Below are 12,248 nucleotides of genomic sequence, written 5' to 3' on the forward strand. Positions count from 1 at the left end.
TTATCTTCTTGAGAAGTAGAATAATAATACAAAAATAAGAATATTCTTGTAAGTTTTCATATAATTTTCCAGACAGTACTTTTTTTCCCTTTTAAAAGTATATTATTTTGGCCCAAAATTGTGTTTGTGTGCGCGTGCGTGTGCGTGAGTGCGTGTATGTATGTATATTGTTTGTGCACAATGTAGAACATATACATTCCTAATGAGTTGTTCCTTATGATCTTGTTGAATTGCAAATATTTAAGATAAATAATGACATATTCTCAATGAAATTGTTGAAGTTGATAATCTTTCTCCAAGTTAAATGAAACTTGGATAAATATTCCAAATAGGGATTAATGATTTATTCTATATTAATAAACATACATATTTTCAAAGTTTCAGTATATATTCTTGTTTAGAGATATTCAATATAATATGTGGAAACTTCGTAAACAGGATTCCTGTTACCTATTGAAGGGAAGATGGTGATAGAAACATTACTGTATGGATTGAAATATTACTGTAACTGCTACTAAAAGTGACTGTTACTAAGAGTAACTTCAACAAGTACATAGCATAAGGGATATTAAACATTGCCGTTCACTAAAATTAGTCACCAATAGCAGTATAAAAAGCCTGGGAAATATGAAGCAATGGGGGAAAACCCAGGAACATATATATGCAATACTTTTTAGAACCATTTACTTAGAAATAAATAAACGGACACTTCTGCTGATGTCCATCACATTCCTACTGGCTTTAAGGTTATTAAGAACTAGAGCTGCAATTCAGCTTCAAGTGTATGACATAACTCTCCAGATGGTACAGAACATATTAGGTACACAATAATGGCAGGATATAACCAGGAAAAATGACTTTTTCAATATTATCTGCCTAGTGTATTGTAGAGCTTTTTTCTTAACCCGTTTTAATATCTTACTCTATGTGATATTGGAGGAAAAGTATAAAAGTATTTATTTTGCAGAGCAAAAAGGGTCCTGGAGAAACCTAAGATACTAGCAGTACATATTCCTTCAGTGTCCTTTTTACAACAAACTGAGCCTTAATCTTATAACCTCACTTTCTAACAGAAGTTCAGTCTGTTTGAGAATAATCTCATTTGCTTTTTATTTTCGGACTGGGACCTTATCATCTCTAGGATAGATGCAAAATTTCTTTCAGCTGTCATTACTTTATGCAGAAAATTGGCCTCCTATTTTAGACCTCATAAATATGTATTATAACACATTCTATGCTGTTTTATGTTTTCTACTGTGTCTCGTTTGTTCCTGGTCACAAAATGAGGCACACTCTTTTAACAGTTTTGTTTTTAATGTGTTAGTATCTCAATACTTTAATCATAAAGTAGTTTTTAAATTTAGTTTTAAATATTTAGATTTTTGGTATTTTATCTTTATTTATAGCATTTAGAAGATTAAACCACTGTGTTTATTTCTGTTGATCTAGAAAATTTTTATCTTAACTTGAGCTTTGTAACTTCTTACAAAAATTATATAAATACTTATTAGTTACACTAATAAGGTGCTATCACACTTCTGATGTTTTAAGTTTAAGACCTAATGAACAGTGGGAACAAATTTGGGAACCGCTGAATCAAAAGTAAACAAAGAAGCAACACCATGTACAATAAATACTCTCTCTCTCCTTGTCTTTTGAAAATGCCAGTGTTCTTGGAAGAAAAAAGACATTTTTTTGCAGCAGGATAAGAAAATGGGAAAAGCACAGTTTGTTTTTATTTGTTTTCTGCATGTTCTTCCCATCTCTATTTAATATTGACTTAGTTTAACAATTACCAATGTTTTCCTGTATAGATAATCCTCAATTTATGACTGCAATCAGACTGGAATTTTTGGTTCTCAGTCTTGCTGATCGTAAGTTGAAGCACCCATATTACCAGGCCCAATTTTATTATCCTTTATGGAGATTGTTAAGTGAATTATATGGTCATAAATGCAAACCCATTCTCTCAAATGGAATTTTTTGCCAGAAATCCGCAAACAATGACAGAAAGTGATTAGAAAAACCATTTCAAACAGATCATTTTGCTGCGGGATACTGCAACCAGTCATAATTATGAGCTTCCTGAAATACAGTCATGTGATCCCAGGGAGGAAATGGCAGCAGACATTTTACGATGGCCAGAAGTGTTTTATGGGCCATATAGCACTTTTTCTGCGGCTGTTGTAACTTGGAACAGTTATTAAATTACTGGTCATAAATTGAGGACTTCTTGCATAGATATCACTATATTGCATCAAATATTAAGGGTACCTTATAAACCAGGAGTTAGAAAGTTCACACTTACAGGATTTTAATGACCAAAAGTCTTATGAGATCATCAGATATTACACAATGTTGGTAATTTCTACTCACCTATTCAGTATTCTATATTTGGACAAAGGTAGAAAAAAATAGAAATATGTCAAATAAATCTGCTGAATTTGTCATCTATTGATTTAGGACAGTACTTCTTTAACTTTCCCTAAACTTTGATAATGAAATTATTTCCCCTGTTTGATAGAAGCCATGAAGAATTGACAGGAAAATATACTCACCTATGTCTGTTGCTAGCTTTTATTTACACAATAATGTAATAAGTGGCTTTCTCCTCCAGGGCATTAGTATATTGGCAGATAAGCATCACTTAGTGTTATTCCCTCCATAAACCAGGAACAGCTTACTGAGTGTGTGTATATAACTCAATACTTAAATGTGTCAGTGTGTACACTTATTGACTGGATCAGGTTCATTGGCAGAGCAATTCTAGTAGTGAGCTTGTAAGACCCAAAGTTAGAGGGTCTCTTATTTAAACCCTTGCTGGGTTAATGCTGGCAGGAAAGATAAAAGGGTGGATTTCTATGGAGATTCCCAGTCATCCAGATCATGGCTGTCCCAAAGGTGTTTTTTCAAAAGACAACAGGACTTTGTTTTTCCTTGAAAATGTTTTGCTTCTCGTTCAAGAACCTTCTTCAGAACTGAAGAAACTTCTTGGATGAGTAGAGAAACATATTCAAGGAAAAACCAAAAAAAAGTCCAGTTGCCTTTTGAAAAAGCATCTTTGGAACATAAAAGTGATACATTATTCTCTTTCTTTTAAAATTTATTGTCTTTGGTGGCGTTAAAGCCATTTTTCACCTATTAATGCAAATGGGAGAAAATAATCTCTTTCAGTCTGTAAAGCTAATATAGTTCTCCATCCTCTGACTCCAAGACTCCAAAGCAATATATATACTCTCAGACCACTTCCTTTTGGTGATCTCTGTCGAAACCATAATGCTGGAAAAGTATGGGATGCAGAACTTTCCATTACATCATGGAAAGAACATGAAAAGAAAGAGATCTGAAATATCTTATCACACTTAATTCCAAGAACCAAAGAACAGAATACTTTCTGTTAAAAATATAAGGGTAGTATTAGTTATATGTAAATGTGGGTAGCTTTTTGAAAGGTGAAACCTGTTTAAAGTTAGGGTTAGCATAAGAAATGTTTGAAATCAGTTTGCAAGTTTCCATGAAAGATAACTTAGAGTTTAAAAATCTACAAAGTATTCTATATTACTCTATAGAGTTTTTGATGAAAAAATAAAATAGCAAGCAGACTGTGAATACTTCTGGTGGTAATTGTGGGTGGCGGGTAGAAACATCTTTTATTTTTATGTAAGTAAATGGATAAAGTTCTTTTTCTCTCAAGTAAAATTTTAAAATACTAAGTATTTTATCTATTTAAAGCCATTCAATCTTGGGCATTACAGATATACGGAAAAAATCATTTTAAAAAGTGAATATATCTCCATAATAATAGTATTAATGCATAGACTGCATTTTTCTCTGAAGTAGCACTTATAGCACTTGAGTCTGAAGAGTGCTACTTATATATTTCAGTTGAATAAATATTTGATTCTATTTCTCACATAACAATCTGTGATTAAGAGATGTTGGATAACCTTGATCTAGAAGGGCATGGTCATCTTTATAATTCCAGAGAGTTAATCTTATATTTTCCAAACTATTGAATTTCCCTCTGAAATTCCCAGTTTGTACTGCCACTCACTCTGATTGACATCTCTGGCCAGAAGCACTTTGGGCAAGGCCACAGAATGTTTTTAGTTCCTTGGAATGCATGTCTATCTTCTTTTTAATCCAATCATCTATTTAATTGTTTGGTATTAATATTTAACTATGTTTAAATTAGCAATATTTATATTTAATGCCTTTCTACCTCTTGTTCACAAGCTTTTTGGTGCCCTGCCGGAGTATCATGGTGGATGTCTGATCATAAAAAAATCCAAGGTTTCTGGAATAATCAGATAAGAATCAAGCAAAGGCAAGCTTAGGCATATTTCTTGAAAGAAAACATACTCATTCTGAAAAATTGAGACTATTGTTTGAAATTTATTGCATTTCACATTCTATTAAAGTCACATTCTGACTTTAATTCAAATAGATTTTTTTTATTAGCCTGGGCAACATTGGACAAAATGTAATTATTGCTTTATTAACATCAGCTATCTTCTAACAAAGAGAGTTTACCTTCCTTGGGAAAAATCTTTGGGTACAACATAATGCAACAACAGACTTTTGTATGTTTGAAATTAAGTAAGAGGTTTCCGTCTCTGAAAATGTTCAGATTCTCTTTGTATAGCAATCAATTTTACTTAACCATAGAATCATTTCAGTTAAAACCATATTGTCCCATTAAACCAGATCCAAACAATGCAAGACATGAACATGGAAGAATGTTGTCAGTGGAAAGCAAATAAATTAAACGTCTCATTTCTTTTCCTTTCAAAAATTAGTGGAATTCTTTTTTTTTCTAAAGATGTTTTGAGATATTTGGTATTTGATGTAATCCAGGGAAAAGAAATTTGTTGTGAGAAACAGAGAAACTTCATGAATAGAGGACTGGAAAATAATGTGACCTCCTTCAACTGAAGAAACCACTCTTACAACATTCTTACATTAATTTGTTTTCATTAAAGCACTTTTCCTGGGTCCAGACATAGCTCTCAAAATGAGATTTTGAACAGACGGTATTAGGACAATTATGTAAGATCCCAACTATTACTTAGCTTACATCTGGCCTAGAACACCAGAATACTAAGTACCGGTAACTATAGCTGTCATTCTTCTCTTAGGTTTGTTGCAATTTAACCTTGGAAAACTATCCCATCAGAATAAAAATTAGAATGGCAGATGTGTAAAGCTCCCCAAAAGAAATTACTGTAAGCATAGAGGTCTTTATGTTTGTCTGAATCACAGCATGAAGAGAGGAATTCTATTCTTGTTCAGACATAATAGTACCCCAAACCATGCAGACTTAGGATTTTCAGGCATTTATAATGATCTGAACCATCTGGTTGATCTCAGAAAATTATTAATTTAACATGGAAAGCTTATTTGTTTTTTAGTTTTGTTTTCATCTTGGTTGGCTAGATTAAAAAAATGCCAGATGTCTGTAATATTTTTGCAAAAGTAGAGATTTCATTAATTTATAACAAGCTCTTTAACTATTAAAATTTCTGTTCTACATATCCCAGTCGTTTTATACAACTTCCTTTACTTTGAAAAAAGTATCTAACTAATGTAAGCCATTACCTTTTTGAAGATAATAACTACTTCTCTGTCAATGACACTTTAATTTTTCAAATTTCTAATCCGTACAATTCCAAAACAATGCTTTGAGTGTTTTATGATATTAAAAGAAGAAATGAAACATTAGTTTAAGAAAAGAGGATAGTCATCCTGAGGAAACAAAGTAAAAAAACAAACAAACCTATATTGCTCCCAGCTTAATCCAAGACATGGAGAAAGGGCCAAGATTTTAGGCCTCAGTTAAAAGTGGTTAAGATAGAGACCAACGTGAACCTCTGTGGGAATGCTACTCCAGAAGACTAATGATGTGACACAGAAGACACTTTTCCTAGTCTGGCTAGATACTTGATCAATGGAACCCAAAACAAGGTAATTTCTTGTCTGTTGCAAGACAGGTAAACTGTATGGGAGACAAGTGATCCCCAGATCAGTGGTCTCCAACCTTTTGGGTACCAGGGACTGGTTCTGTGGAGAAAGGTTTTTGATTGGGCCAGAAGGGGCATGGTTTTGCATGTTGCTTGCATCCAGCAGATGGGGCTTTGCTTGTTTGCACAGTCCAGTTTCTGGCATGCCGTGGCCTGGTACCAGTCCACAGACCGGGGGTTAGGGAACTCCGCTTTAGATAACTGTGTGTGGCTATCCCTATGCTGTATATGACATTACAGGTAATAACCAATGTCTTAAATTACATCTGGAAACTTACTGGCAACCATTGCAATTTATAAACTATAAGGGCTTTAGGATGGATGGTCCTCTAGTAATAGCTGGATTTTAATTCCCAGTATTTTTTCTTATTACCTGTTTTAGCCATGGGCTCTGAGACCTTTTGTTTGTTTGTCTCTTGTATTCACATAACTGCCCATCTCATATCACTTGACTCTGGGCAGCAGATAAACAAACAATATTTTTAAAAACATTCAGGAAGTATAAAAATTACAATTATTATAAAAAGGATAAGTGGGAGTGTCAAATTTTGAACTGTGGGACCATCTCATCAGATACCCATTACTTTTGTCTATTGACACAACCTGGTTTTCAGTGAATTTTGGAAAGTTGGCAAAGATGGAGCCAATCTCATCTCAGGGGCATGACCTTAGGAACACTTCATTTTAATACACTTTTTTCAAGTTTTTTCCATTGCACTTTTAAGCTTTTTTTTTTTTTTCCAGTTCTGTGGCTTCAGTGCAGCTTACTCCAGAAGCTAACACTATGGATTAAACAAGCATTTTTTCATTATTCTAAATCAGGGAACACTGATGTTTCTATTTAGCTGCATAAATAATAACAGTATTATTTATGTTATGGTTTGTTTCTCATTAGGCTTAGATTTGTACTGGCATAAAAAGAGGAAGCGTGAAATGGTAAACACCTAAATATAGGATGCTCAATATTTAGGGGCATTGTTTGCCAAAGGCTGCTATAATTGTGTAATGCAGCTTCTTTCCTTTTGGTAAAGTTTGTAAAATGCTTGGCTAAATATAGACAGCAAAACTAATCTTGTATTACATCTTTCATTATTTTGTACATGACTAATATGTCAATGCGTGCAGCAATGTGTGCTGCTTTCCATAAATAAGAATTAATGAAGTAACACTAAAGTTGCATTTATTTGGCAGTAATAAAAACAGCGCAAGTGGCTACACGAAGCATGTATTTCAATTTTAGATATCAAGCAAAATATCCCCATATGTTATTTCCATTGTCACAACATAAGTTGTTTGCTCGCTTGCTTGCTTTATGTTGAAGGGGAATTCTTGATGCTTTAAAACCAAAGAAAGGAATTGTCATTAAAGATGCCAGTGGATCACAGAAACTCAGTGTATTTACTATCAGTGGATCAGCAAAGTATTATTAGTAAAACTAATGGATCATGTCTCAAATACTGTATTCTACAATGTTAAACAATAAGGTGTATGATTAACAAATCACCTTTCAAATTAGATTCATTTGATAACTAAGAACTCCTCATTTTCCTGTCTTGATAGTATTAGGATTTTACACAAGGAGATACAATACCATTTATTTAAGGTCATGCATTCAAGTCCTGTATCATTGGATTAATTTTCACAAGTCTCAGATTCTTTTTGTACACTATTTTCTGGCCAGACCATAAGGAGATCAGATTAATTTACTTTCGTTTCAACTGGACACTGCTGCATTTAGTATTTGTCCATCTCCAGATAGTTAGAGCTAGATAGATAGCTTCAGATAAAGCTGTGCATATTTAGTTTTGCTGTGTAGTGAAATTCTACTAATGCATATGTTTTAAAGAGACACTTCCCATATATAATCTATATGTACATTGATAAGAATATATTTGAATGAGACAAAATATAATATTTATGTTTTAAGCCAGGTGTCCAGGGATGAAATGTTCCCAGATCGGACCGGATCACCCGATCTGGTAGTGATTTTTCCCTGTGGTTAGGCGATCTGGTAGCAATTGCCGCCCGGGTGTCATTACTTCCTGGTTTTAACCAGGAAGTAATGTTTTTTTTACCTTCTGTGCATGCGCAGGTGTGTGTGTGCACATGATGCGCACGCGCAAACAAGCACATGTGGCACGTGCGCTTCTGAACCGGTAAGGAAGGTAAGTAAATTTCACTCCTGCAGCGGTCTCTACCCTTTGTGGCACCAGGGACCAGTTTCATGGAAGACAATTTTTCCATGGACCTGGGGGGAAGGAGAGTGCACAACCTAGATCCCTTGCATATGCAGTTTACAGTAGGATTTGTGCTCCTATGAGAATCTAATGCCTGATGATCTGAGGTGTGGTGATGCTAGCGCTGGGGAGAGGCTGCAAATACAGATGAAGCTTTGCTCACCCACTGCTCACCTCCAACTGTATGCCTTGGTTCCCAACAGGCCAGAACCAGTCTGTGACCCAGGGGTTGGGGGCCAGTGGTGGGTTTCTACTGGTTCACCCCAATTCAGGCGAACTGGTAGTGGCGGCGGGAGACTCCGCCCACCCGGCCAGACATCATCACAGATGCTCTGCCCCTGCGCAGAAGGACTGCGCGCGAGCGAGCACGCACGCCTCTCACAGTTCCGAACCGGTAGCAAAGGTAAGTGGAACCCACTACTGTTGGGGACCGCTGTTTTAAACTGATTTTAAAAGATTTTTCTGTTGTGTACAGTAGTTCACAGGATCTCCACATTGTGAAACATCTCTGAAAGTTTGTCTGGATATATCTGGACTAGAAATATCTGATTGATAAAGTCTGAATTTGTGAAAACTATGTTTCATTCAGATGCATTTGATCTGATTTGTGAGGTGTGGTTTTCATTATTTTTGTTGGACACATCTCTTTGTGTTGGAGCAGCATCTCATATTGCTTAATTTATCAGTTTTTTCCTACTTTGTAATTGATTCAGTAGTACTTGGTGATGTACTCATTTATCACTGAGACTGATATTAATGGATGTCATGCTACTTCATTATGTTGCTATGGTAGCATTGTATGGTGGATTTTTTTTTATCTCCACATGGAATTCTTTAGTTATTTGTGTATAAATAATTTTATTATGAGTAAATGTGGCTATTTCTCTAAACATTCATTGTTACTTATTTACATTTATTTTATCTTTGTGTCATGTTGTGTTTCAATTTTAATTTTAAAAAGATTGTTTCATTAAAAAAGGTGAAGATGGCTTTGAATCGAATACGCAGGTTCCTTGGCAGTATTGCAGAAGTAGTTTGCCATAACCTCTTTTCCAGATTGCTTTTCTGAGCACTCAGTTTAGTCAAAAGCCCTTAAATTCCCAGATGATCTCCTACCTAAGAATTAACTGTGACAGATCCTGGTAAGCATTTAATCATCCATAGAGTATGCTGGATGAGAATTCGGAAGGTTGTGGTTCTCCCACTTCTGGACAATGCTGGGCTACACATGCAATTGTAATAAGTCTAGCTTTTTCCTACAATTTTGTATCGTAAATCTGTCCTTTTATCTGTTCTGTATCTTCACTATTTACTGAATAGTGATAGATTCATTAGATAAATAGATTGCTATTTCTGTTTCAACTGTTGTCAAAATATATTCCACAGAAAATCCAAAGGTGGTCTTAGTGTCCTGTTTTTATATTTCTATTAAAACATTTTAAGTAATCATCTCCTTTTCCAATCAGTTGGATTTAAGTAGATCAGAAAATAGCTTCTTATATTGATTTTCTCGTTAAAGTAACATGCTTTTTCAGCTTATTTATTAATTTTAAAAAATTGTGTAGCAGTCCATCTTAAAGTCAAACCCTGGGGGGTTTATAACCAACAAATAAAACAATGTAGTCAGCAACAGAAACAAAAGAAATGGTAAACCAAAACCAAAAAATACCAAATACCCAAAAACAAGATGCGACAACCATACTTCCCTGATGCAGTCCCAACATTCTCATCCCACTTTAATCTCATCATATTCCAATACTGGTGAGAGGGAGGAGCCAGGTCTTCAATGCTCTCTGGAAAGTTAAGAGGGTGGGGGTGGGGTCTATCAGGGTATTCTATTCTGTAGGTATTGCAGTGGGCACATCATACACACTAAATGGCAATTTTGAGTGTGCCTACATTGTCTCCTCTGCTGGGATGGATATATACCCTCAGAGAAAGGTGGTCGTGCAAATAACCTGGTCCCACAACATGTAAGGCTTTAAAGGTGATGACTAGCACCTTGAATTATACAGATAGTCCTTGACTTATGACCACTATTGAGCCCCAAAATTATGTTGCTAAGAGAGATGGTTGTTAAGCAAATTTTGCCCCATTTTACGACCTTTCTTGCCCCATTGGTTAAGTTTGTAACACAGTTGTTAAGTGAATCTGGCTTCCCCATTGACTTTGCTTGTCAGTAAATCACAAAAGGTGATCACCGGATCCGGGAACACTGCAATGGTGACAAATGTTAGCCAGTTGCCAGGCATCCAGATTTTGATCACGTGACTGTCAGCACTTCAATCTGCATTTACTCTAGTGCTGACATAAGAAGGAGGAGAGGGGGCAGCTGGCAAGAGGACGCTTGACTTCTCACCTACTTATTTTCCCTGAAGATAATATCTCCTAGGAGATGAGATGGGAGGGGGGACATTCCTGGGAGCTGAAGTAGTAGATATGGGGAGAGTGATTTGGAAGATGGCCAATGAGACACAGAGAATTGGGGAACGGAAAGGGAAGGAAGTCAGTGTTGGCTACGCCACAATCGGGGACAGATGGTTGTGCTTAATAAATGAAAGAGTTCATCAAAGACTATTTGTTTGGAAATTTAATTTATTTTATTTGAGACGACATCGAAACCTGACAGTGACCATGGATATGCTGCAGTGGTCATAAGTGTGAAAAATTATCATAAGTCACTTTTTTCAGAGCTGTTGTAACTTTGGTCACTAAATGAAAGGTTGTAAGAAAGGTTGTAAGCCAGTGTAGTTTATGCAATAGATGGGAGAGTAGCGCCTTGGTGGTGCAGCAGACTAAAGTGCTGTTAAGTAGCACCAGCTGCCTGCAATTACTGCAAGTTCAAATCTCACCAGGCTCAAGGTTGACTCAGCCTTCCATCCTTTCGAGGTAGGTAAAATGAGGACCCGGATTGTGGGGGCAATAAGCTGACTTTGTATAAAAAAGAACACCGCTTGGGGGGGGGCGAAAGCCCTACTAAGCAGGTATATACAAAAGTATGAAGGCTATTGCTTAACGCATTGTAAGCCGCACTGAGTCTCCGGAGAAGGGCAGCATATAAATCGAACCAATAAATAAATAAATAAATAAATATGGGAGAATCTAGGGGTTGTTCGTACTGACCTGTATAAAGATTGGCATAAGCAGAAAAGTTCTGGGTAACAAGCGTAAGTAACCAGGAACAGGAGTTAAGTTTTAAAGCAGTAAAAGTTTTGTTACATGCTACTTATATGCAAGAATCTGCTCTACTAACAGTCAAGTCAAATTGGCACTACACAAGAGTCAAGGGAATTCACAGGGGGCTGGATTTAGGTCTCTTGTAGCTTCATAAGGATTCTAACCTGATGGTGTATTTGATCCCACTTTCGGGTTCTGCCTGGTCATCTCCTATATCAGGATTCCCATTTTCCTAACACATTCCATAGCTTGACATAATCAAAATAAAGTTTATTTCAGTGGGGATTATGCCTGAAATATAATAAAGAATTGAGATATCTGATTGTGAATGTTTTAACCAGCAGCTAGGATTGTGTTTGCTAAAAACTGGAAAAATGAGAAAACACCAACGCAGGATGAAGTTATTAAGAAAATAATGGAATGTGCTGAAATGAGCAAATTGACATTTGAAATTAGAGAACAAGTAGATAAACAATACTATAAGATATGGGACCTATTTTATCAATGGTTAGATAAAAAAATATGGAAATGAAATATGGTAGAGACTCTCACAATACAAGAATTCAACAACTATGTGAAATATAACATATAGATGTATTATTATTGGATAGATTCAGGAGGATGAAATGAATGTTATAATAAAAATTAACTCAAATTTCAGAATATTTTGAATGATAATGAGGGAAGAAATAGCCATAGTCAAATAAATGATTAATGAGGATAACAATATATAGATATATATTAGGTCAATGATATGAGAAGCTAGGTAAACTGTAAATTATAAGCTATGAATTTGGTGAATGATGCACAAAAA

At 35.4% G+C, this 12,248-nt stretch overlaps 1 protein-coding gene across 3 annotated transcripts in view; it reads left to right on the forward strand.

Annotated features, from left to right (window-relative positions):
• Nucleotides 1–12,248, forward strand: part of CUNH1orf21 (chromosome unknown C1orf21 homolog) — a 149,277-nt gene that overhangs the window by 48,787 nt on the left and 88,242 nt on the right. The window lies entirely within an intron of this gene.

This window comes from Pituophis catenifer, unplaced genomic scaffold, assembly GCF_029215685.1.
Source record: "Pituophis catenifer annectens isolate HBS135680 unplaced genomic scaffold, rPitCat1.0.hap2 SCAF_3, whole genome shotgun sequence".
NCBI classification, from domain to species: Eukaryota; Metazoa; Chordata; class Lepidosauria; order Squamata; family Colubridae; genus Pituophis; species Pituophis catenifer.